The 27,835-nt window shown below is 45.0% G+C and overlaps 1 long non-coding RNA gene across 2 annotated transcripts in view; it reads right to left on the bottom strand.

Moving 5' to 3' along the window:
- Window positions 1–425: 425 nt before the first annotated feature.
- Window positions 426–27,835, bottom strand: part of LOC137309327 (uncharacterized) — a 62,419-nt gene continuing 35,009 nt past the window's right edge. For both annotated transcript variants that reach the window (XR_010959816.1, XR_010959815.1), the window contains exons 2-3: window positions 10,278–10,370; window positions 426–576 (exon numbers count right to left, since the gene is read on the bottom strand). This is a non-coding gene — a long non-coding RNA (uncharacterized lncRNA). The remainder of the gene's footprint in view (window positions 577–10,277; window positions 10,371–27,835) is intronic.

Genomic DNA, 27,835 nt, shown 5'->3' with positions numbered 1-27,835 from the left:
TTTTTCCGAGTTGCGGTTCCAGCAGAGATCGACCGCACATTGGGACTGTGGGCTCATTCTGCACTTCATTTCCTGATGATTTAGATTAATGGTTGGAAATTCACGCACAACTCGCATCTGAACTTCCGATACACACAACAGGCAAGGCTCCCTGTGAGAAATGCACATCTAAAATCGTGAGCTGCGCTCACTAATGGTGAGGCCTCGCACCAATATCAACTCAACTTTTTTGCAGGGAGTTAATTGTTGCTTTTTGTCCCGTTGTACTGAATATAAAGAGGAATTAACGCTGAGACAAACGGGCTGTGCAGTCCCAGACGGGAGTATGTCAGCTAGTCTTGGATAGTGTAAGATTTATTTTACTGTTACATGAATATTGACTATTCACACATCGGCTTTGATAAATCTGTAACCGGAGCGTTCCCATCAGGGCGATTGGTTCTTCGGTGAACAATAAAACATTCAGTGCAGCACCGTGGCGCTGTGATTCTAGGAAGAGCGAGTATGGATCAGAATCACAGCACCGTGTCAAATTCACTCCAATTCACTCCGCTTCCTCTCAATAAGTGTGAAGCACTGCAGATGGAAAATATCATTCTTTTAGATTAAAGTTTTAAAAATGTTTCGAGAGAAGGATGTGATGTGATGGAATGTGTTTGAAAACTATGTGATGCCTCCTCTGTAACTTGTACTTATTTTGGGGAAGAGAAGGATCTTTTTAAAGAAAAAATGCAGAATAACAGCTTTGTAGATTATTCAGAGGTTTGCAGAAGTAACTGGGCTGTAAAATGGGGGCTTTAACCGTTCAGAGGGAGCTTGGGATAACTGATTAAGATGGAGAAGTTCATCAAATGCAATGTTTTGTAAATCAGTGTATTCTGAAGTCTAATTCTGGAGTTGGCATTGAGATACACTCACCATACAGACACTCGCATACACACACTCATATACACATGCACAGACTACACACACACACACACACATGCACTCACGAACACACTCGTATATACTCGTATATAAATTTCGCTAAAAAAAGTCATAATAAGAATAACACCGGATGGACCACCCAGCATCGGACCACTGGGCACCGGACACGACAACGGCAAAACACCAAGCCCAGTCGACCCTGCAAAGTCCTCCTCACCAACATCTGGGGACTTGTGCCAAAATTGGGAGAGCTGTCCCACAGACTAGTCGAGCAACAGCCTGACATAGCCATACTCACAGAATCATACCTTTCAGCCAACGTCCCAGACTCTTCCATCACCATCCCTGGATATGTTCTGTCCCACCGGCAGGACACACCCACCAGAGATGGCGGTACAGTGATATACAGTCAGGAGGGAGTGGCCCTGGGAGTCCTCAACATTGACTCTGGACCCCATGAAATCTTATGGCATCAGGTCAAACATGGGCAAGGAAACCTCCTGCTGATTACCACCTACCGCCCTCCCTCAGCTGATGAATCAGTCCTCCTCCATGTTGAACACCACTTGGAGGAAGCACTGAGGGTAGCAAGGGCACAGAACGTACTCTGGGTGGGGGACTTCAATGTCCATCACCAAGAGTGGCTCGGTAGCACCACTACTGACCGAGCTGGCCGAGTCCTAGAATCATAGAAGTTTACAACATGGAAACAGGCCCTTCGGCCCAACATGTCCATGTCGCCCAGTTTATACCACTAAGCTAGTCCCAATTGCCTGCACTTGGCCCATATCCCTCTATACCCATCTTACCCATGTAACTGTCCAAATGCTTTTTAAAAGACAAAATTGTACCCGCCTCTACTACTGCCTCTGGCAGCTCGTTCCATACACTCACCACCCTTTGAGTGAAAAAATTGCCCCTCTGGACCCTTTTGTATCTCTCCCCTCTCACCTTAAATCTATGTCCCCTCGTTATAGACTCCCCTACCTTTGGGAAAAGATTTTGATTATCTACCTTATCTATGCCCCTCATTATTTTATAGACTTGTATAAGATCACTCCTCAACCTCCTACTCTCCAGGGAAAAAGTCCCAGTCTATCTAACCTCTCCCTGTAAGTCAAACCATCAAGTCCTGAAGGACACAGCTGCTGGACTGGGCCTGCGGCAGGTGGTGAGTGAACCAACACGAGGGAAAAACTTAATTGACCTCGTCCTCACCAATCTACCTGTCGCAAATGCATCTGTCCATGACAGTATTGGTAGGAGTGACCAACGCACAGTCCTCGTGGAGATGAAGTCCTGTCTTCGCACTGAGGACACCATCCAACGTGTTGTGTGGCACTACCACCGTGCTAAATGGGATAGATTCAGAACAGATCTAGCAGCTCAAAACTGGCCATCCATGAGGTGCTGTGGGCCATCAGCAGCAGAATTGTATTCCAGCACAATCTGTAACCTCATGGCCCGGCATATTCCTCACTCTACCATTACCAACAAGCCAGGGGATCAACCCTGGTTCAATGAGGAGTGTAGAAGAGCATGCCAGGAGCAGCACCAGGCGTACCTAAAAATGAGGTGCCAACCTGGTGAAGCTACAACTCCGGACTACATGCATGCAAAACAGCAGAAGCAACATGCGATAGACAGAGCTAAGTGATTCCACAACCAACGGATCAGATCAAAGCTCTGCAGTCCTGCCACATCCAGTTGTGAATGGTGGTGGACAATTAAACAACTAACGGGAGGAGGAGGCTCTGTAAACATCTCCATCCTCAATGATGGTCGAGTCCAGCAAGTGAGTGCAAAAGACAAGGCTGAAGCGTTTGCAACCATCTTCAGCCAGAAGTGCCGAGTGGATGATCCATCTCAGCCTCCTCCCGATATCCCCACCATCACAGAAGCCAGTCTTCAGCCAATTCGATTCACTCCACATGATATCAAGTAACAGCTGAGTGCACTGGATACAGCAAAGGCTATGGGCCCCGACAACATCCCGGCTGTAGTGCTGAAGACTTGTGCTCCAGAACTAGCTGCGCCTCTAGCCAAGCTGTTCCAGTACAGCTACAACACTGGCATCTACCCGACAATGTGGAAAATTGCTCAGGTATGTCCTGTCCAAAAAAAGCAGAACAAATCCAATCCGGCCAATTACCACCCCATCAGTCTACTCTCAATCATCAGCAAAGTGATGGAAGGTGTCATCGACAGTGCTATCAAGCGGCACTTACACACAATAACCTGCTCACCGATGCTCAGTTTAGGTTCCGCCAGGACCACTCGGCTCCAAACCTCATTACAGCCTTGGTCCAAACATGGACAAAAGAGCTGAATTCCAGAGGTGAGGTGAGAGTGACTGCCCTTGACATCAAGGCAGCATTTGATTGAGTGTGGCACCAAGGAGCCCTCGTAAAATTGAAGTCAATGGGAGTCAGGGGGAAAACTCTCCAGTGGCTGGAGTCATCCCTAACACAAAGGAAGATGGTAGTGGTTGTTGGAAGCCAATCATCTCAGCCCCAAGACATCGCTGCAGGAGTTCCTCAGGGCAGTGTCCTAGGCCCAACCATCTTCAGCTGCTTCATCAATGACCTTCCCTCCATCATAACGTCAGAAATGGGGATGTTCGCTGATGATTGCACAGTGTTCAGCTCCATTCGCAACCCCTCAGGTAATGAAGCAGCCCGAGCCCGCATGCAGCAAGACCTGGACGACATCCAGGCTCGGGCTGATAAGTGGCAAGTAACATTCGCTCCAGACAAGTGCCAGGCAATGACCATCTCCAACAAGAGAGAATCTAACCACCTCCCCTTGACATTCAACGGCATTACCATCGCCAAATCCCCCATCATCAACATCCTGGGGGTCACCATTGACCAGAAACTTAACTGGACCAGCCATATAAATACTGTGGCTACAAGAACAGGTCAGAGGCACTATTTATGGTGGCCCCCCTGCAGTCCGATTCCACTCCTGTGCATTTTGCACTCTCTTCTCCAAGGGGAGAAAGAACAGGTGTGCGAGTGAGTGAAGGTGATGTGTTCACCCAATGAATGCATTGCTTTGGGTGAGGCTGATAGTGAAACAGATGTATCAGAGGGTGACTATCAGACAGAGACATCACATAGATCAGGATTGGGGTGAGTGGGAGTGGTGGGTTCACAAATGGGGAGGTGAGGAAGTGCACAGAAAGTGAAGGTAAGTTGATAATGAGACATAAGTGGGTGTGAGGAGTGATGTGATCAAGTGGAAGGTGAGGGGGTGGTAATGTACACCATAGGATGTAGGTGAATCAGTAACTGTACTCACTTTATCGAACCTGGTTAGGTCATTAAAGCGCTTCCCGCAATGTACCCACAACCTTGTCCCTGTTCTCCTGCTGCTCAGCTTCTCTGCCACCTCCAGCCAGGCCTTCTTGGTGGCAGTCCAACTCCACCCAACCGCTGCACCCTCCTCGAGTCCAGTGTCCTAACCTGCACCCTCCTCGAGCCCAATGTCCTACCCTGTACCCTCCTCGAGCCCAATGTCCTACCCTGTACCCTCCTCGAGCCCAATGTCCTAACCTGCACCCTCCTCGAGCCCAATGTCCTACCCTGTACCCTCCTCGAGCCCAATGTCCTACCCTGTACCCTCCTCGAGCCCAATGTCCTACCCTGTACCCTCCTCGAGCCCAATGTCCTACTCTGTACCCTCCTCGAGCCCAATGTCCTACCCTGTACCCTCCTCGAGCCCAATGTCCTACCCTGTACCCTCCTCGAGTCCAGTGTCCTACCCTGTACCCTCCTCGAGCCCAATGTCCTGCCCTGTACCCTCCTCGAGCCCAATGTCCTAACCTGCACCCTCCTCGAGCCCAATGTCCTACCCTGTACCCTCCTCGAGTCCAATGTCCTACCCTGTACCCTCCTCGAGTCCAATGTCCAACCGCTGCACCCTCCTCGAGTCCAATGTCCAACCGCTGCACCCTCCTCGAGTCCAATGTCCTACCCTGCACCCTCCTCGAGTCCAATGTCCTACCCTGTACCCTCCTCGAGTCCAATGTCCTGCCCTGTACCCTCCTCGAGCCCAATGTCCTGCCCTGTACCCTCCTCGAGTCCAATGTCCTACCCTGTACCCTTCTCGAGCCCAATGTTCTGCCCTGTACCCTCCTCGAGTCCAATGTCCTGCCCTGTACCCTCCTCAAGTCCAATGTCCTGCCCTGTACCCTCCTCGAGCCCAATGTCCTGCCCTGTACCCTCCTCGAGTCCAATGTCCTGCCCTGTACCCTCCTCGAGCCCAATGTCCTGCCCTGTACCCTCCTCGAGCCCAATGTCCTACCCTGCACTCTCCTTCATTCTGACTCTGGCCTACTCTGTGTCTCCTTCTCCCTGCACTCCACCACTGGGGACACTACCTTCGGAAATTACACAGCTGGACTCTCAAATTCTCTCCTTAAAACTCTCCCCCCATTTAACATTCTGCCAAACTTCAAAAGCCTCCTGAAAACCACTCACTTCCATGTCACCCTGTGTCACCCTCCTCAACTCTTCTCCCAACTCCTGTGTGGTGTCCAGTTTGACCCCTGTGAAGCAACTTGGGCCATTTCGCTCTGTCACAGGTGCTATATAAATGACAGTTGTTGTTGATAAAGGTGCTATATATTTTTAAATCAATATAAATCGATACAAGTACTGAACAAAAAGATATGCAAACTGCTGATGATTCTGGTTTAAAAGGTGGAAGCAGTCTCGATGGTAAATCTTACTCCAATAAACGTTCAGAATCTGATAATGCAAATACACTTGGTATGTGCCCAGTAGAGAGAGCAAGTGGGTCAGCTGGTTATAAAAACTGTCAAAACACTTTAGAGAGCTTACATGAAAAATAAGGTATTTAATCCTTGACACAGATTATTGGTTACACTGTCGAGTTACTGACTGTCCTGTTGACGGGTTTCTAGAACTCTCTGGTGCTTTCAATTTCCCAGAATTTGTCAATGGAAATAATGTCAACAAGAGAGTCGGAAGCTGCCAAAGTAAAGCTGAGTAAAGTTGTGTTGGCAGAAGCAGTGTCCACAGACATGGAGATTTATTGAATGGAGCAAGTATCGCATCTACTCTGGCCAGTGCATTTTTGTTGTTGGTGAGGGATATGAATGCTGAGAATGGAACATTTTTTCATTTCCTCATCAAGCATTTAAAACACCCCATCTCCCATCAAACACTCCCAGGGCAGGTACAGCACAGGTTAGATACAGAGTAAAGCTTCCTCTACACTGCCAGGACATACCTGGGCAATTTTCCACATTGTTGGGTAGATGCCAGTGTTGTAGCTGTACTGGAACAGTTTGGCTAGAGGCGTGGCTAATTCTGGAGCACAAGTCTTCAGCACTACAGCCGGGATTTTGTCGGGGCCCATAGCCTTTGCTGTATCCAGTGCACTCAGCCGTTTCTTGATATCATGTGGAGTGAATCGAATTGGCTGAAGACTGGCTTCTGTGATGGTGGGGATATCGGGAGGAGGCCGAGATGGATCATCCACTCGGCACTTCTGGCTGAAGATGGTTGCAAACGCTTCAGCCTTGTCTTTTGCACTCACGTGCTGGACTCGACCATCATTGAGGATGGAGATGTTTACAGAGCCTCCTCCTCCCATTAGTTGTTTAATTGTCCACCACCATTCATGACTGGATGTGGCAGGACTGCAGAGCTTTGATCTGATCCGCTGGTTGTGGAATCGCTTAGCTCTGTCTATAGCATGTTGCTTCCGCTGTTTAGCATGCATGTAGTCCTGAGTTGTAGCTTCACCAGGTTGGCACCTCATTTTTAGGTACACCTGGTGCTGCTCCTGGCATGCTCTTCTACACTCCTCATTGAACCAGGGTTGATCCCCTGGCTTGTTAATGGTAGAGTGAGGAATATGCCGGGCCATGAGGTTACAGATTGTGCTGGAATACAATTCTGCTGCTGCTGATGGCCCACAGTGCCTCATGGATGCCCAGTTTTGAGCTGCTAGATCTGTCCTGAATCTATCCCATTTAGCACGGTGGTAGTGCCACACAAATGTAGAATGGTGTCCTCAGTGCAAAGACGGGACTTCATCTCCATGAGGACTCTGCGGTGGTCACTCCTACCAATACTGTCATGGACACATGCATCTGCGACAGGTAGATTGGTGAGGACAAGGTCAAATAAGTTTTTCCCTCGTGTTGGTTCGCTCACCACCTGCCGCAGGCCCAATCTAGCAGCTATGTCCTTCAGGACTCGGCCAGTATTGGTGCTACCGAGCCACTCTTGGTGATGGACATTGAAGTCCCCCACCCAGAGTACGTTCTGTGCCCTTGCTACCCTCAGTGCTTCCTCCAAGTGGTGTTCAACATGGAGGAGGACTGATTCGTCAGCTGAGGGAGGGCGGTAGGTGGTAATCAGCAGGAGGTTTCCTTGCCCATGTTTGACCTGATGCCATGAGATTTCATGGGGTCCAGAGTCAATGTTGAGGACTCCCAGGGCCACTCCCTCCTGACTGTATATCGCTGTACCGCCACCTCTGGTGGGTCTGTCCTGCCGGTGGGACAGGACATACCCAGGGATGGTGATGGAAGAGTCTGGGACGTTGGCTGAAAGGTATGATTCTGTGAGTATGGTTATGTCAGGCTGTTGCTTGACTCGTCTGTGGGACAGCTCTCCCAATTTTGGCACAAGTCCCCAGATGTTAGTGAGGAGGACTTTGCAGGGTCAACTGGGCTTGGTTTGCCTTTGTTGTGTCAGGTGCCTAGTGGTCCATCTGGTTTTATTCTTATTGTGACTTTTTTTAAGTGAGATTTTACAACTGAGTGGCTTGCTAGGCCATTAAGAATCAACCACATTGCTGTGGGTCTGGAGTCACATATAGGCCAGACCGGGTAAGGACGGCAGGTTTCCTTCCCTAAAGGACATTAGTGAACCAAATGGGTTTTTATGGCAATCCGGTAGTTTCATGGCCACCATTACTGATACTAGTATTTTAATTCCAGATTTTTATTTAATTAATTGAATTTAATTAATTGAATGCCATGGTAGGATTTGAACTCATGACTCTGGATTATTAGTCCAGGCCTCTGGATTAGTAATCCGGTAACATAACCATTATGCTACCGTACCGTATCCACAGTTCTAGATCAAAGCTTTCACCCTGGCCTGGAGGTTTATAGCATTCCCCCCAGTCATAGTTTACCTCTGTTACCATCTATTAATTGTACCCAAAGTGGTTCTGTGTCTAGATTTCCTTTTTTATATCCTCTCTCACTTGTGCCTCAATACTGTTTATATATAGTTTATATATGTAGTAAACAGTGAGAGGGATAGTAACAGACTTCAGGAGGACACAGACAGACTGGTGAAATGGGCAAACACATGGCAGATGAAATTTAACCCAGAGGAGTGTGAGATGATACATTTTGGTAGGAAGAATGAGGAGAGGCAATATAAACTAAATGGTACAATTTTAAAGGGAGTGCAGGAACAGAGAGACCTGGGGGTGTATGTACACAAATCCTTGAAGGTGGCAGGACAAGTTGAGAAGGCTGTTAAAAAATCATATGGGATCCTGGGCTTTATTAATAGAGGCATAGAGTACAAAAGCAAGGAAGTTATGATGAACCTTTATAAAACACTGGTTCGGCCACAACTGGAGTATTGTGTCCAATTCTGGGCACTGCACTTTAGGAAGGATGTGAAGGCCTTAGAGAGGGTGCAGAAAAGATTTACTAGAATGATTCAGGGATGAGGGACTTCAGTTATGTGGATAGGCTGGAGAAGCTGGGGTTGTTCTCCAAAGAACAGATATGGTTAAGGAGAGATTTGATCGAGGTGTTCAAAATCATGAACGATTTTGACAGAGTAAATAAGGAGAAACTGTTTCCAGTGGCAAAAGGGTCGGTAACCAGAGGACACAGATTTAAGTGATCGGCAAAAGAGCCCGAGGCGACATGAGGAACCATTTTTTTACGCAGTGAGTTTTAATGATCTGGAATGCATTGCCTGAAAGAATGGTTTGAAGCAGATTCAGTAGTAACTTTCAAAAGGAAGTTGGATAAATACTTGAAGGGAAAAAATTTACAGGGCTACGGGGAAAGAGCAGGGGAGTGGGAACTAATTGGATAGCTCTTTCAATGAGCCAACACAGGCACAATGGGTTGAATGGTACTCCCACACCGCCTCCTATTCTCCTGATACAGTCTCTTCTAAACAATTTAAATCCTTCCAGATACGTATCCCATTGATTGGAATCGTTCCACCATGTCTCTGTGACATTAATGATGTCCAATCTGTCACCCCCTGCGACACTCTCTGGGTCACACAGCCTACTTGACAAACTTGTTGCATTATTGAAGGTCAGCCCCAATACTTTGTACCTTTCTCATCTACTCTATTAACATTTTTATTTTGTTAATTTTCCACTATTGGAATTAGTTGCCTTACAGGAGAGACCAATGATGCTGAACCCAGGAAAATATCCTGGGCAGGCCTGAGATTTGTAACAATAAGTCTTTGCAGATAAATGCAAATGCACTGATTGGACTTGCTCTCCCTAATTGATCTCCGAGACCCTAACCTCAGTTTTTTTATGACCTCTGCCATCAAGGCAAAAAAAACAATGGCCACGTCATCAAGTCCACCTTTAGTGAGCAATATGTTTCATGTGGCTGGTTACTTGTAGTACAGAGCATTTTAGGCCATTCCTTGTCCCAGACAGCTAAAGACTTATTTCGACAAAGAAAGTAAGTGGCCAGAGGTTTGAAATTTCCCAGCAATATTGAACATTGGAATTGGAAAGCAAAGGACATGTCCACCTATGATAACTAGATGATTGATGCTCTGAACCCCCTGCTAATGCCGCATCATCAGTGGTCTCTGTAGAGTAAGCAGAGAACACCACTGCCAGAGAGACTCACACCACTGCCAGAGAGACTCACACCACTGCCAGAGAGACTCACACCACTGCCAGAGAGACTCACACCACTGCCAGAGAGACTCACACCACTGCCAGAGAGACTCACACCACTGCCAGAGAGACTCACACCACCTTTGAAGCTGACATATTCCAATTGTCCATAAGGAGCCACAATCAGTCAGGAAACTGTCCTGCACTGCCCTTCAGTGGTGTACCTAAGGTCTTGAGGATTCCATGCTGCTCAGAACCATGTACATACACAGTTCACACAAGCTAAAGACAAGTTTCCGTGAAAGGGAAAATCCGATTTCATCCTTTCTATCATTCAAAGAGTTGCTTTCCCAGGTAGCAAAAGGGAAGCCAGACTTTTGAGAGGAATTCTTATGCTTATGTGATGCAGTGATTTTGTGGAAGGTGGAAGATGTGATTGATATGATACCTAGACATACCCATGTGCCAAATCAAAAGCAAAATACTGCGGATGCTGGAAATCTGAAGTAAAAACAGAAAATGCTGGAAAAGCTCAGGAAGTGAGGCAGCATCTGTGGAGAAAGAAACAGAGTTAACGTTTCAGGTCGAAGACCTTTTATCAGAACTGGAAGATGTTAAACAGTTAAAGTTTTTAAGCAAGTACAGACTCATGTGCCACCCACATCCGTGGCAAACACACTGAGCACAAAGGCGCCCATTCCTTACCCAGCTGTCAAAGAGAACATTTTGAGTTCCCAGTGATAGTCATTGGTCATTATTGATGGGAACCCTCGAAATGCTCTTCACCGTTTTATTGTACTTACTAACTGTTCCATCAACCAGCCAGCAATTAGTCTTCATTGCAGAAATTCAGCATGTATCTAAATACAATGGACAGTAATACATGTGATAGGTGATTAATGGTAAATATTGTCATCTGGGTAAATTGTAAAAAATAAAATTGCAAAACGTAACATTCAAATAGCATTTTTGTTTTTGCTTTTCAATCTAACTTACATTGCCAGGACTCAGTGACCTTTTTGGAAAACTGGCAAAAAACTAGCAAAAGGCATGGAATTCTGGAAAAGTGAGCAAGTGTGTCAGACAGGGTCTCACATAAAGGTTCCAAAGTTCAAAACAATCCCAGCGTTTTTCATACGTCCACTTTTGTAAGGAATTCAGTGTGCAGACATAAACACAGACATGCCAACTATGACCTGGAGCACATTCCCTCTGATGTTTTGCTTTATTGTCAGTTTCAGTTACATCCCCTGATACAGGTTATAACGGCCTCTGTCAGCCAAAATACAGAACCCCAGCTTCAGCCAAGCATTTCTGAGTCGGCAGAAACCCACTCTGACAGCTGTTTCTCTTATTAAAATGTGACAATAATTTATTTTGAAGACTTGATATTTCCTTGCACAAAAGTAGAAAATACATCCATCTTACGGCAATAAATTAATACAAAAAGGCGGATAGTAAATAGAGACTTGTAACCCTAATATTTCACAATTTAACTCCCTTAAATCTTTTACTGTGATGGATCTCTGATCAATGCTGCAGTGTTTATTCGAGGTGTTGTTTGTAGTTGCTCCTGATCTGGATCCCAGTGGTGATTATTATATTCACGTCTTGTTTTTGTAATGGTTTGTGGTGCTGCACTTAAAACTAGCACACGTCCTAAGAAATGAGTGTGTAACTGCAACTGAAACTCACTGACTACGTGTCAATTGACACAATTTTATTATTAAACAATGCTCATTAGAGGGAAGAGAAGTATCGGATTCAAGTCTATAAAACCACAGGTCCTAAATCTGAAGCAGACCCTGAAACCTCTCCCGGAGGCTCTAGTCTCTTCCTCTATTGTACCCGTGGTGCCTGCTGCAGAATTGGGTTTATGAAACTCTGGTAGATTTTTTTATTGCATTATATTCACATCTTTGCTTCTTTCCGCTTACATCGAGTTTACAGAACAGGAACAGGCCATTCGGCCCAATTGGTTCATGCTGGTGTTTATGCTCCACACGAGCCTCCTCCCTCCCTACTTCATCTCACCCTATTAGCATATCCTTCTATTCCGTTCTCCCTCATGTGTTTATCCAGCTTCCCCTTAGATGCATCTATGCTAGTTGCCTCAACTACTCCTCGTGGGAGCGAGTTCCACATTCTCACCACTCTTTGGGTGAAAAAGTTTCTCCTGAATTTCCTATTGGATTTATTAGTGACTATCTTATATTGATGATCTCTAGTTTTGGACTCTCCCACAAGTGGAAACATTTCTCTCTACATCTACCCTATCAAACCCTTTCATTATCTTAAAGTCCTCTATCAGGTCACCCCTCAGCCTTCTCTTTTCTAGAGAAAAGAGCCCCAGACTGTTTAGTCTTTCCTGACAAGTATAACCTCTCAGTTCTGGTATCATCCTTGTGAATCTTTTTTCCACCTTCTCCAGTGCTTTTATATTCTTTTTCTAACATGGAGACCAGAATTGTGCAAAGTACCCCAAGTCTGGTCTAACCAAGGTTTTATACAAGTTTGATGCAATGCAGTGCCTTATCGAAGGCCTTTTGAAAATCCAAATATATTACATCTACTGCATCACCCTTGTCTACTCTTTCTGTTACTTCTTCAAAGAATTCAATAAGGTTGGTCAGGCATGACTTTCCCTTCTGAAATCCAAGCTGACCACCCTTTATTATATTTTCATTTTCTAGATATTTTTCTATTATGTATATGAGTAAAGATTCCATTATCTTTCCTACCATCGACGTTAAGCTAACTGTCTATAGTTCGCTGGACTTGTTCTAGCTCCCTTTTTCCATATAGGAATCACATAAGCTGCCTGCCAGTCCTCTGGCACTGTTCCTTTTTCTAATGAATTTTTATATATATGCAACAGTGCCTCTGCTATCTCTTCCCTATCTGCTTTTAATATGCGCGGATGCAATCCATCTGGACCAGGGATTTTAACCTCTCTAAATTTGATTAGTTTATTAATTATCTCCACCCTTTTTATCTTAAATGTCTTTATATCTTTTTTGATCTCTTCCTCTAATGTCATGCCCACCTTGTTAGTCTCTGTGGTAAATACTGACGAAAAGTAATTATTCAATATTTCTGCCATTTTGCTGTCATTACCTACATAGAATTACATAGAATATACGGCACAGAAACAGGCCATTCGGCCCAACAGGTCCATGCCGGTGTTTATGCTCCACATGAGCCTCCTCCCTCCCCTCTTCATCTAGCCACATCAATATATCTTTCTATTCTTTTTTCCCTCATGTGTTTATCCAGCTTCCCCTTAAATGCATCTATGCTAATCACCTCAACTACTCCTTGTGGGAGCGAGTTCCACATTCTCACCACTCTCTGGGTAAAGAAGTTTCTCCTGAATTCTCTATTGGATTTATTAGTGACTATCTTATATTTATGTTCCCTATTTCTGGTCTCCTTCCTGTGAGTTTATCTTGTGTATCTCTTAGTGGCCTTATCCTTATCCTGATTTTTCTTTTTTTCTTATTTATGCGTCTATAGAATACTTTGCTGTTTCTTTTTATATTCCTTGATACTTTAATTTCGTAGTTCCTCTTTGCTTTCCTAATTGTTTTTTTGAGATCCTTCCTAATCTCTTTGTATTCCGTTTTATCATCCTTTCCTTTTTTGTCTATGTACTTAGTGTATGCTTTTTTCTTTAGGTTCAATTTTACCCTTATCTCTTTATTCATCCATGGTGTTTCATTATTGGCTAGTTTGTTCTTTTTTAGAGGAATATATTTCTCCAGAACTCTATTGATCACAGTTTTAAATATTTCCCACTGCTATTCTATCTCTTTTCCAGTTAACCTGCCCTAGTTCCATTCTCATCCCCATCAAATTAGCTTTTTTCCAATCTATTACTTTCTATCTCTTTGTCTTTCTTATGTCTTTCTCAATCATTATTTTAAACCTTATTATGTTATGATCGCCATTGCCTAGATGTTCCCCTACATTTACTTCTCTTATCTACTCCAGTTCATTTCCCATTACTAGATCCAGCAGTGCTTCCTCTCTTGTTGGGCTTCTCACATACTGGGTAAGAAAGGAGTCCCGTACACACTGTAAAAACTCCATTCCCCTTTCCCTTACCTTTTCTTGCTAGATTAGTTGGGGGGAGTTGAAATCTCCCATGAATATTATTCAATTTTTTAATACTAATTTCATAGATTTGTCTCCATATTTCTTCCTCCACTTTCATTCCACTATTAGGCGGTCTGTAGAATATCTGTTAACATGATCGATCCCTTCTTATCCTTTGTCTCAATCCATATGGATTTTGTTTCTGTCTTAATGTTAATTATGTCCCTTTTTTCTATTGCCACTATGTTGTCTCTAATTGGTACAGCTACCCCACCCCCTTCCTTTCCTATCCTTTCTAAATACATTATATCCTGCAATATTAAATTACCAATCCTGTTCTTTATGTAGCCATGTTTCAGTTATCCCCACTACATCTGGCTCCTTGCTATGAATTATTGCCTCCAGTTCCCCCGTTTTGTTTCGGATGCTGTGCACATTGCTGTGCAGGCAATTTAATTTGTTTTTAACAATTGTTCCCCTCACTTTAGTTTTAACAGTCATTTTGTGCTTATGTTCTATAACTGTATCTGTTCCCTGACCGTTTATAAGAACATAAGAACATAAGAAATTGGAGCAGGAGTAGGCCAATCGGCCCCTCGAGCCTGCTCCGCCATTCAATAAGATCATGGCTGATCTGATCCCAACCACAAATCTAAAGAACACAAGAAGTCGGAGCAGGACCCGGCCACATGTTACCCTTGTTCCTTACCTGGGTCTGACCTTTACTTTCACCTCCTATTTCTTTTATCTTCAGACTTATGTTATTTTCATGAGATGCCACCCCCCGTCTTACTGATTTAAAGTCCTCTCCACAGCCTTATTTATCCTTTCTGCCATGACACTGGTCCCATTCTGGTTTAACGTTGTTTAATGATCTTGAGGAAACATAGTAAGATATTTCAGACAGGAATATTGGTCCAACCACCAGCCAGCTTTTCCTGCTTTCAGTACTGGGACTTGCTTTTCAAATGTTGCTAACTATTGAGGAGTGCAGGTAATGTTTGGTGTATTGACAGTCACCTCACGCTACCTCTGAGCCTCTCTACTGTAAGAAATGTCACAGAAACGGATAGGTCATTTGGACCCTCGAACTTCAGCCCCCTAAACAATAAGAGGGGCTCAGTTGTTTTAAGTGTCTGACAATCAGATTTGATCTTAGAACAAAAAATAATATCCATCGACCTTTAAAGAGTTGATTGTATTTTAACGAATGAAATTAACACATTTGTAGCATTTCCAGAATTGACATAAATAGATGACTTTAATCATTGTTTAATACACTGGAAAATGCAAAGTGACTTAGAATAGATTATTTGTAAAAACTTTTACGCTGCATTTATACTCAGCTCTGCACGGGCTCCAGTAGAAAATACTGTTCCTGCACTGATAGCCTCTGCCGACTGGATTCCACTGACCTACCCAACAGACAGCTACCAGCATGGAATCCTTCCCCAGCATTTAAAATTGAAATGTTTAGAGATAGTGGAAGAATTTCAAAGTTTGGGAAAATATAAGGTTGGAGACAGTGGGTGATGGTTTCTGGAAGGGATAAGATCAGCAACTATCCGGGAAATGATGATTTGGTGTGCAGTAATGTGCCGTGATTCAGAGGGAGGAGAAGGGGTCACTCAGCCAAGTTTGATGATGATATCAAAGTTGGAACTGAGAGAAGGGAGAACTGCAAATTGAGATTGACGTAGATTAAAGAGAGTAAAGGGAGTTGAGCAACAGAGATGGCAGCTCTCAATAAAAAGATCAAGAATGCAAATGTAGCACTGCTATTCAAGAAAGGAGGCAGAGAAAAAACATGGAACAACAGGCCAGTTAGCCTGACATCGGTCATCAGGAAAATGCTGGAATCCATCATTGAGGAAGTGGGAACAGGGGACTTAGAAAATCATAGTATGATTAGGCAGAGTCAACATGGTTTTATGAAAGGGAAATCGTGTTTGTCAAATTTATTAGAGATTTTTGAGGATGCAACTAGCAGGGTAGATAAAGGGGAACCAGTGGATGGAGTATATTTGGATTTTCAAAAGGCATTCGATAAGGTGCCACATAAAAGGTTGTTATGCAAGATAAGGGCTCATGGGGTTGGGGGTAACATATTAGCATGAATAGAGGATTGGTTAACGGACAGAAAACAGAGAGTAGGGATAAACGGGTCATTCTCAGGTTGGCAGGCTGTAACTAGTGGGGTGCCACAAGGATCAGTGCTTGGGCCTCAGCTATTTACAATCTATATTAATGACTTAGATGAAGGGACCGAGTGTAATGTATCCAAGTTTGATGATGATACAAAGCAAGGTGGGAGAGTAAGCTGCGAGGAGGACACAAAGAGTCTGCAAAGGGATATAGAGTTAAGTGAGCAGGCAAGAAAGTGGCAGATGGAGTATAATGTGGGGAAATGTGAGGTTATTCAATTTGGTAGGAAGAATAAAAAAACAGAATATTTTTTAAATGGTGAGAAATTATTAAATGTTGGTGTTCAAAGGGATTTGGTTGTCCTCCTACAAGAAATACAGAAAGTCAGTATGCGGGTACAGCAAGCAATTAGGAAGGCAAATGGAATGTTGGCCTTTATTGCAAGGAGGTTGGAGTATAAGAGTAAGGAAGTCTTACTACAGTTGTACAGGGCTCTGGTGGGACCACACCTGGAGTACTGGGTACAGTTTTCGTCTCCTTATCTAAGGAAGGATATTCTTGCCTTCGAGGGGGTGCAACGAAGGTTCACTAGATTGATTCCTGGGATGAGAGGGTTGTCCTATGAGGAGAGATTGAGTAGAATGGGCCTATACTCTCTGGAGTTTAGAAGAATGAGAGGTGATCTCATTGAAACATATAAGATTCTGAGGGGGCTTGACAGGGTAGATGCTGAGAGATTGTTTCCCCTGTTTAGAGAGTCTAGAACCAGGGGGCATAGACTCAGGATAATAGGTTAGCCATTTAAGACTGAGATGAAGAGGAATTTCTTCACTCAGAAGGTTGTGAATCTTTGGAATTCCCTACCCAGAGGGATGCTGAGTTGTTGAATATATTCAAGGCTGAGACAGATAGATTTTTGGACTCTAGGGGAATCAAGAGATATGGGGGTCAGGCGGGAAAGTGGAGTTGAGGTCGAAGATCAGCCAAGATCTTATTGAGTGGTGGAGCAGGCTCGAGGGGCCTTATGGCCTACTCCTGCTCCTATTTCTTATGTTATTATGTTCTTACTAGGCAAGAGACCAGAGGGAGGAACCAGAAGGATTGAGAACAGGAAAAGTGGTTAGATTCACGGGGGATCCTTCTGACCAAAAGAGAAGACCTGGAGACAGAGATAGCCGTAGTCGAGGCCAATGTCATATTGAGCTTGGAACTTGTTGAGGTGGAGCCTCAGGGGTTGAACCAAAGGCCATTGCTGAGGACAGATTATTCAGGGTCAGAGGGGATGGGGAAGACCTGGCAAGGGATGGGGTTAGAAGGAGAGATAGGGTCAGAATACATTTAAGAGCAAGTGGGATCAGGGGCTGTTTGAAAGCTAAGAGTTGCTGGAGTTTCTAGTCCTTGCAACCTGAAAGGAAGAAGAAACATTGTTTTTTTTAAGTGACAGCTGATATGGATCTTGGGACCAGTCCAGCTCCCAATAGATTGAGCGCTGTCTCTAAAGGGAGAGCTGTCTGCAGCAGTTCACAATAGTGGGGGTGGATTGAAGAAAACATCAAATATTGCAAAGGTATCAGTGATCGTGAGTGGATCCAAAAAAGGGTGAGACATCATCTGGAATCCGTGTGGGATGTCAGGTATGGAGGGAGGGAAGAGAAAAGAGATATGGCTGTAAAAGTAAGTCTTTGTAAATAAATGTCACAGACAAGGAGTGAAAGAGACAACAATGATGGTGAACATGGATGAAAGGTACAAACAAAAATTATGGTAAAGGAAGGAGCAGAAGTTCTTCAATGTTAGCTTTCCTGAAAGAGAAGTGTCAGTAAATCAAATTTTACAAATAATAAAAAGGCTAAAATAAAAACTGAAAATGCTGCAATAAATGAAAGTGAATCAAGTAAAGGTGTGTTAAGTAGTGAGCTGGGTGTGTTCTGTGTAGAGTTCCAGACCAGGTGAAGATGGTGCAAGGCCTGATTATCATGCTGTTGTGGATGTGGATTCAGTAAGTTTATGTTGTTAAAATAACTTTTTATTCTACAGATTATAACATCATTTCTAATTTTGGAAAGAACTTCTACTCTGTTCAGTGAGGTGCAGTAACTCAATCTTCAAAAGAGCTCAGTGACATTTTAATTCCCACAATATCATGGAATCATTAGAAGTCAAATGTAAACAATCTTACAACACCAAGTTATAGTCCAACAATTTTATTTGAAAATCACAAGCTTTCGGAGGCTTCCTCCTTCGTCAGGTGAATGTCAGGAAATCCTTGAACGTTTCGCATTTATATTCAGAGAACAATACCTGGTGATTACAGATAATCTTTCCAACTGCCCGTTGTCAAGGCAATCAAAGTGTTCAGACAGAGAGGTGTTACCTACAGGACCACCGAATATACAAACGGCCAGAACACAAAACAGAAAGAGAGAGGGAGAAACATCCGAAAGGAAGAGAAAGACTGAAAATGACCCGTTGAATTAAAAACAGATAACTTTTGTTCACTGTTGGGCTTACGTGTAGCGCGACATGAACCCAAGATCCCGGCTGAGGCCGTCCTCATGGGTGCGGAACTTGGCTATCAATTTCTGCTCGACGATTTTGCGTTGTCGTGTGTCTCGAAGGCCGCCTTGGAGTACGCATACCCGAAGATCGGTGGCTGAATGTCCTTGACTGCTGAAGTGTTCCCCGACTGGGAGGGAACCCTCCTGTCTGGCGATTGTTGCGCGGTGTCCGTTCATCCGTTGTCGCAGTTTCTGCATGGTCTCGCCAATGTACCATGCTCCGGGGCATCCTTTCCTGCAACGTATGAGGTAGACAACGTTGGCCGAGTCACAGGAGTAGGAACCATGTACCTGGTGGGTGGTGTCCTCTCGTGTGATGGTAGTATCCGTGTCGATGATCTGGCATGTCTTGCAGAGGTTACCGTGGCAGGGTTGTGTGGTGTCGTGGACGTTGTTCTCCTGAAAACTGGGTAATTTGCTGCGAACGATGGTCTGTTTGAGGTTGGGTGGCTGTTTAAAGGCGAGTAGTGGAGGCGTGGGGATGGCCTTAGCGAGGTGTTCGTCGTCATCGATGACATGTTGAAGGCTGCGGAGAACATGGCGTAGTTTCTCCGCTCCGGGGAAGTACTGGACGACAAAGGGTACTCTGTTGGTTGCGTCCCGTGTTAGTCTTCTGAGGAAGTCTATTCGATTTTTCGCTGTGGCCCGTCGGAACTGTCGATCGACGAGTCGAGCGTCATATCCCGTTCTTATGAGGGCGTCTTTCAGCGTCTGTAGGTGTCCATCGCGTTCCTCCTCGTCTGAGCAGATCCTGTGTATTCGCAGGGCCTGTCCATAGGGGATGGCCTCTTTGACATGGTTAGGGTGGAAGCTGGAAAAGTGGAGCATCATGAGGTTGACCGTGGGCTTGCGGTAGAGTGAGGTGCTGAGGTGCCTGTCTTTGATGGAGATTCGTGTGTCCAAGAAAGAAACCGATTCTGAGGAGTAGTCCATGGTGAGCTTGATGGTGGGATGGAACTTGTTGATGTTATCGTGTAGTCTCTTTAGTGATTCTTCGCCGTGGGTCCATAGAAAGAAAATGTCATCGATGTATCTGGTGTATAGTGTTGGTTGGAGGTCCTGTGCAGTGAAGAAGTCCTGCTCGAACTTGTGCATGAAAATGTTGGCGTATTGGGGTGCGAATTTGGTCCCCATGGCTGTTCCGTGTGTTTGGGTAAAGAACTGGTTATCGAAGGTGAAGACATTGTGATCCAGGATGAAGTGGATGAGTTGTAGGATGGCGTCCGGAGATTGGCTGTTGTTGGTGTTGAGTATTGATGCTGTCGCAGCGACGCCGTCATCGTGGGGGATACTGGTGTAGAGTGCCGAGACGTCCATCGTGGTGAGAAATGTTCCTGGTTCAACTGGTCCGTGGGTACTGAGTTTTTGTAGGAAGTCTGTAGTGTCGCGACACCTACAGACGCTGAAAGACGCCCTCGTAAGAACGGGATATGACGCTCGACTCGTCGATCGACAGTTCCGACGGGCCACAGCGAAAAATCGCATAGACCTCCTCAGAAGACTAACACGGGACGCAACCAACAGAGTACCCTTCGTCGTCCAGTACTTCCCCGGAGCGGAGAAACTACGCCATGTTCTCCGCAGCCTTCAACATGTCATCGATGACGACGAACACCTCGCTATGGCCATCCCCACACCTCCACTACTCGCCTTTAAACAGCCACCCAACCTCAAACAGACCATCGTTCGCAACAAATTGCCCAGCTTTCAGGAGAACAGCGTCCACGACACCACACAACCCTGCCACGGCAACCTCTGCAAGACATGCCAGATCATCGACACAGATACCACCATCACACGAGAGGACACCACCCACCAGGTGCATGGTTCATACTCCTGTGACTCGGCCAACATTGTCTACCTCATACGTTGCAGGAAAGGATGCCCCGGAGCATGGTACATTGGCGAGACCATGCAGACACTGCGACAACGGATGAACGGACACCGTGCAACAATCGCCAGACAGGAGGGTTCCCTCCCAGTCGGGGAACACTTCAGCAGTCAAGGACATTCAGCCACCGATCTTCGGGTATGCGTACTCCAAGGCGGCCTTCGAGACACACGACAACGCAAAATCGTCGAGCAGAAATTGATAGCCAAGTTCCGCACCCATGAGGACGGCCTCAGCCGGGATCTAGGTTTCATGTCACGCTACACGTAACCCCACCAGCGAATAAAAGTTATCTGTTTTTAATTCAACGGGTCATTTTCAGTCTTTCTCTTCCTTTTGGATGTTTCTCCCTCTCTCTCTCTGTTTTGTGTTCTGGCCGTTTGTATATTCGGTGGTCCTGTAGGTAACACCTCTCTGTCTGAACACTTTGATTGCCTTGACAACGGGCAGTTGGAAAGACTATCTGTAATCACCAGGTATTGTTCTCTGAATATAAATGCGAAATGTTCAAGGATTTCCTGACATTCACCTGAGGAAGGAGGAAGCCTCTGAAAGCTTGTGATTTTCAAATAAAATTGTTGGACTATAACTTGGTGTTGTAAGATTGTTTACATTTGTCAACCCCAGTCCATCACCGGCATCTCCACATCATTAGAAGTCAACACAGGAGGAGGCCACTTGGCCCATCGTACCTGTGCAAGTGCTAGCTTGTCAATTCAATCCATCAACTCTAATCCCATTATCCTGCCAGTGCTTTGTGTCCTTGTATATTCTTCCTTTTTTGATATACTGATTTACTGTACTGCTTTTAAACTCTGGTTACAGAACAAGATTACTGATATATATGAGCTAAATGAAGAGCAACACAATGAAACTGAAACCGAAATAATCCCTGCTGTAAACGCTGACCATAGACACAGGAAGATATTTCTGTACCAGAGACAGTGTATTGTCAGGCGGTTTGGGTCAGTGTTTGAGTGACTGTGGGTTTGGGGGATACCTAGGAACACAGTAACATAGGAACAGGAGTAGGCCATTCAGCCCCTCGTGCCTGCTCCGCCATTCGATAAGATCATGGCGGATCTGTGATCTAGCTCCATATCCCTGCCTTTGGCCCATATCCCTTAATACCTGTTGCAGTAGGACAAGATATATGAAAATTCCACTGTTTAAGATGTAACAGCAGTGGGTTGCAGAATTGGTGAGCAAATCAAAATGTTCACACTCATCGTTCAAATAGCTCATGTGCTCCAGAAATAGTTTGTTTAACTATTTATTTGGAATTTATAGTTCATAAGAACATAGGCACACAGGAACAGGTGTAGGCCATTTGGCCCCTCGAGCCTGTTCCACCATTCAATTAGATCATAGCTGATCTGTAACTTATCTCCATTTCCCCGACTTTGCTCCACATCCCTTAATCCCCTCACCCAACAAAAATCAATAAATCTCAGTTTTGAAATTTTCAATTGACCCCCAGCCTCAACAGCTTTTTGGGGGAGAGAGTTCCAGATTCCCACTCCCCTTTGTGTGATGAAGTGCTTCCTGACATCACCCCTGAACGGCCGGGCTCTAATTTTAAGGTTCTGCCCCCTTGTTCTGGACCCCCCCCACCAGAGGAAATAGTTTCTCTCTATCGACCCTATCAAATCCTTTAATCATCTTTAACACCTCGATTAGATCACCCCTTAATCTTCTATACTCGAGGGAATACAAGCCCAGTCTGTGCAACCCGTCCTCGTAATTTAACCCTTTTAGCCCCAGTATCATTCTGGTGAATCTGCACTGCATCCCCTCCAAAGCCAATATATCCTTCCTGAGGTGCAGTGCCCAGAACTGAATACAATACTCCAAATCTAGTCTAACCAGAGCTTTATAAAACTGTAACATAACTTCTACCCCTTTGTATTCCAGCCCCCTTGAGAAAAAGGCCAACATTCTATTAGTCTTTTTAATTATTTTTTGTACCTGTCCATTAGTTTTTAGTGATTTCTGTACTTGGACCCTTAAATCTCTCTGCTCATCCACAATTCCGAGCTTCTCACCATTTAGAAAATACTCTGATTTATCTTTCTTAGGTCCAAAGTGGATGACCTCACACTTCCCCACATTGAATTCCATCTGCCACAGATTTGCCCACTCACTTAATTTATCAATGTCCCTTTGCAACTTTCTGCTCTCACCTACCCAATTTACTGTGCCACCTAATGTTGTGTGGTCAGCAAACTTGGATATATGGCTCTCTATTCCTTCATCTAAGTCATTGAGAAATATAGTGAAAAGCTGAGGGCCTAGAACAAATCCCCGGGGATCACCAGTTCATAGCACTGATTTGGATAAAATCGGCGCTGATGCAAAAACTTTGTGGGATGGAGTGCATGGTTAACAGAGAGACAATGGGCTCGATTTTGCAATGCTGGTGGGTGAAGGTGTGCAAGGCAAACCCTCATGAACAAAACTTACCGTTTCCGACGCGATCGCATGTTGATTGATGATAATTAACATCCTCTCTGGTTTCGCGCCCAGCGGCCAGCCTGATTGGGCTGGGGGGGAGGCGAGAAAGAGAGAGAACGAGACGTCATCCAGCGATGGATTGGAAGACTGCAGTGGGGGGGAGAAGGGGAAGATCGGGGGGGGGGGAGAGGAAGATCGGGGGGAAAGAGGGACATCGGGGGAAGATCGGGAGGATATTGGGGGGGTGAAGAGGGGGACATCGGTGGGGGGTGAAGAGGGGGAGATTGGAGAGGGCAACATCGGACATCGGAGCAGGGTGCAAAGGTAGGTTAATTTTGTGCTTTCCCTTCCATCTATGGTTTTTTAATTTAATTTATTTAGTTTCTTGTTCCCTGATCTGACCCTCCGGGCGTGATTTAGAGGCGATGAGCAAGCCGCTCAGTTAAGTTAAAAATCATTCTAATGACTTACTCTGTCACAGGTAAAGTATCTTAAGTACCTCAATGAGGTACATTTGGCTCTTTAACTGTCATCCCACCGGCTCTAATTGCTGGCGGGACTTCCGTTCTCGGGTCGCCCACGAGCACACAGGTGGGTCCCTGGGAAACTCGGAAGTCAGCGGGTTGGAGCCGCCTTCCGTACCCGAACGGGATTTCCGTGATTTTCGGAGCCCCCACGCACCCGCAATTGCTTCCTAAAATCACCCACAATATATCCATTTGCAGAGCTAATCCCATGTCTTTACAGGTTTGCTGCCAAGGGCATTCTCTCACAAATGCATGCAGTAGAATCAACCACTGAAACGATGAATGGAGAATTACACAATGCAGCAAGGACCTTGAGACAAATCGATGCCCTTCTGGAATATGCTCAGAAGACAGTGAACAGGTATAGTGAGAGTGAGCAGGCCTGCTAGCTTGTATCTGGTTACACAGTGTTAAATGCGAGGAGTATTACAATATGGTTGATGAGCAGCAGGCACAAGTTGCCACATGGGGTTGTGATACAGCGGGTGTAACGGAGACCGGGCTTAAACATGGGCAGGAATGGGAACTAAACATTCCTGGCTACAATGTATTCAGGAAGGGGAAGGGGGTGGGGTGGCAGTATTGATCAAGGATAATATTACAGTGGGACGTTATACTCAAGGGTTCAAAGGCTGAATCTATTTGGTTGGAGTTAAGGAACAGAAAAGGAGCTGTTACATTGCTGAGAGTTTACTATAGACCCCCAAATAGTGAGGAGGAGATAGAGGAAAAAATCTATCGGCACATTTCAGAGAAATGTAAAAACAGTCGAGCAGTAATAGTCGGGGACGTCAATTACCCGAATATAGACTGGGGGGAAACGGTGTAAAGGGCAAGGAGGGTGAAGAATTCCTAATAAAAACAGAAAATGGTGGAAGTACCAGCATAGTTATGGAAAAGGACAACGCTAGAACAGGAGTAAAAGTTCTAAATTGGGGAAAGGCCAATTTTACTAAACTGAGAAGTGATTTAGCAAAAGTGGACTGGAAACAGCTACTTGAAGGTAAATCAGTGTCAGAGCAGTGGGAGGCATTCAGGGGGGAGATTCAGGGGGTTCAGAGTAAACATGTTCCCACAAAGAAAAAGGGTGGGACTCCCAAATCTAGACCCCCTGGATGACAAGGGTCATACAGGGTAAGATAAGGCAGAAAAGGAAAGCTTATGTCAGACATTGAGAGCTCAATACTGCAGAAAACCTCGAGGAGTATAGAAAGTGCAGGGGTGAAATTAAAAAGGAAATTAGGAAAGCAAAGAGAGGGCATGAAAAAATACTGGCAAGTAAAATTAAGGAAAACCCAAAAATGTTTTCTAAATACATCAAATGCAAAAGGATAACTAAGGAAAGAGTAGGGCCTATTAGAGACCAAAAAGGTAACCTATGTGTGGAGGTGGAAGATGTGGGTCTGGTTCTTAATGAATATTTTGCATCTGTCTTCACAAAAGAGAGGGACGATGCAGAGATTGTAGTTGACAAGGAGGAGTGTGAAATATTGGATGGGATAAACATAGTGAGAGAGGAAGTATTAAGGGGTTTACCATCTTTGAAAGTACCCCAAGCTTTTAAGAGAAGCAAGGGAGGAAATAGCGAAGGCTCTGACCATCATTTTCTGATCCTCCCTGGCTACAGGCGTGGTGCTGGAGGATTGGAGGACTGCTAACGTTGTACCATTGTTTAAAAAGGGAGAAAGAGATAGACCAAGTAATTATAGGTCAGTCAGTCCTATGGTGGTGGGCAAATTATTGGAATCAATTCTGAGGGACAGGATAAACCGTCATTTAAAAAGGCACGGGTTAATCAAGGACAGTCAGCACGAATTTGTTAAGGGAAGGTCATTTCTGACTAACTTGATTGAATTTTTTGAGCAGGTAACAAGGAGGGCCATTTGATGTATTTTGTGGATTTGATGGATTTTAGCAAGGCTTTTGACAAGGTTCCACATGGCAGACTGGTCAAAAAAGCAAAAAGCCGTTGGGATCCAAGGGAAAGGGGCTAGGTGAATCCAAAATTGGCGCAGTGGCATGAAGCAAAGGGTAATGGTTGACGAGTGTTTTTGTGACTGGAAGGCTGTTTCCAGTGGGGTCCCACAAGACTCATTCCGAGGTCCCTTGCTTTTTGTGGTATATATTAATGATTTGGACTTGAATGTGGGGGGCTTGATCAAGAAGTTTGCAGATGATACAAAAATTGGCCGTGTGGTTGATAGTGAGGAGGAAAGCTGTAGATTGCAGGAAGATATCAATGGACTGGTCAGATGGGCAGAAAAGTGGCAAATAGAATTCAATCCAGAGAAGTGTGAGGTAATGCATTTGGGGAGGGCAAACAAGACAAGGGAATACACAATAAATGGGAGGATACTGAGAGGTGTAGAGGAACAAAGGGACCTTGGAGTGCATGTCCACAGATCCCTGAAGGTAGCAGGACAGGTAGATAAGGTGGTTAAAAAGGCATATGGAATACTTTCCTTTATTAGCCGAGGCATAGAATATAAAAGCAGGGAGGTTATGCTAGAACCGTATAAAACATTGGTTAGGCCACAGCTTGAGTACTGTGTACAATTCTGGTCACCAGATTACAGCAAAGATGTGATTGCACTAGAGAGGGCACAAAGGAGATTTACGAGGATGTTGCCAGGGCTGGAGAACTTTAGCTATTAGAAAAGATTGGATAGGCTGGGGTTGTTTTCTTTGGAACAAAGGAGGCTGAGGGGAGATTTAAGTAGAATTATAGAATCATAGAAGTTTACAACATGGAAACAGGCCCTTCGGCCCAACATGTCCATGTCACCCAGTTTATACCACTAAGCTAGTCCCAATTGCCTGCACTTGGCCCATATCCCTCTATACCCATCTTACCCATGTAACTGTCCAAATGCTTTTTAAAAGACAAAATTGTACCCGCCTCTACTACTGCCTCTGGCAGCTCGTTCCAGACACTCACCACCCTTTGAGTGAAAAAATTGCCCCTCTGGACCCTTTTGTATCTCTCCCCTCTCACCTTAAATCTATGTCCCCTCGTTATAGACTCCCCTACCTTTGGGAAAAGATTTTGACTATCTACCTTATCTATGCCCCTCATTATTTTATAGACTTCTATAAGATCACCCCTTAACCCCCTACTCTCCAGGGAAAAAAGTCCCAGTCTATCTAACCTCTCCCTATAAGTCAAACCATCAAGTCCCAGTAGCATCCTAGTAAATCTTTTCTGCACTCTTTCTAGTTTAATAATATCCTTTCTATAATAGGGTGACCAGAACTGTACACAGTATTCCAAGTGTGGCCTTACTAATGTCTTGTACAACTTCAACAAGACATCCCAACTCCTGTATTCAATGTTCTGACCAATGAAACCAAGCATGCCGAATGCCTTCTTCACCACCCTATCCACCTGTGACTCCACTTTCAAGGAGCTATGAACCTGTACTCCTAGATCTCTTTGTTCTATAACTCTCCCCAACGCCCTACCATTAACGGAGTAGGTCCTGGCCTGATTTGATCTACCAAAATGCATCACCTCACATTTATCTAAATTAAACTCCATCTGCCATTCATCGGCCCACTGGCCCAATTTATCAAGATCCCGTTGCAATCCTAGATAACCTTCTTCACTGTCCACAATGCCACCAATCTTGATGTCATCTGCAAACTTACTAACCATGCCTCCTAAATTCTCATCCAAATCATTAATATAAATAACAAATAACAGCGGACCCAGCACCGATCCCTGAGGCACACCGCTGGTCACAGGCCTCCAGTCTGAAAAACAACCCTCTACAACCACCCTCTGTCTTCTGTCGTCAAGCCAATTTTGTATCCAATTGGCTACCTCACCTTGGATCCCGTGAGATTTAACCTTATGTAACAACCTACCATGCGGTACCTTGTCAAAGGCTTTGCTAAAGTCCATGTAGACCACGTCTACTGCACAGCCCTCATCTATCTTCTTGGTTACCCCTTCAAAAAACTCAATCAAATTCGTGAGACATGATTTTCCTCTCACAAATCCATGCTGACTGTTCCTAATCAGTCCCTGACTCTCCAAATGCCCGTAGATCCTGTCTCTCAGAATACCCTCTAACAACTTACCCACTACAGATGTCAGGCTCACCGGTCTGTAGTTCCCAGGCTTTTCCCTGCCGCCCTTCTTAAACAAAGGCACGACATTTGCTACCCTCCAATCTTCAGGCACCTCACCTGTAGCTGTCAATGATTGAAATATCTCTGCTAGGGGACCCGCAATTTCCTCCCTAACCTCCCATAACGTCCTGGGATACATTTCATCAGGTCCCGGAGATTTATCTACCTTGATGCGCGTTAAGACTTCCAGCACCTCCCTCTCTGTAATA

This window comes from Heptranchias perlo, unplaced genomic scaffold, assembly GCF_035084215.1.
Source record: "Heptranchias perlo isolate sHepPer1 unplaced genomic scaffold, sHepPer1.hap1 HAP1_SCAFFOLD_162, whole genome shotgun sequence".
In the NCBI taxonomy this organism is placed as follows: Eukaryota; Metazoa; Chordata; class Chondrichthyes; order Hexanchiformes; family Hexanchidae; genus Heptranchias; species Heptranchias perlo.
This window is presented reverse-complemented; position numbering and strand designations above follow the sequence as displayed.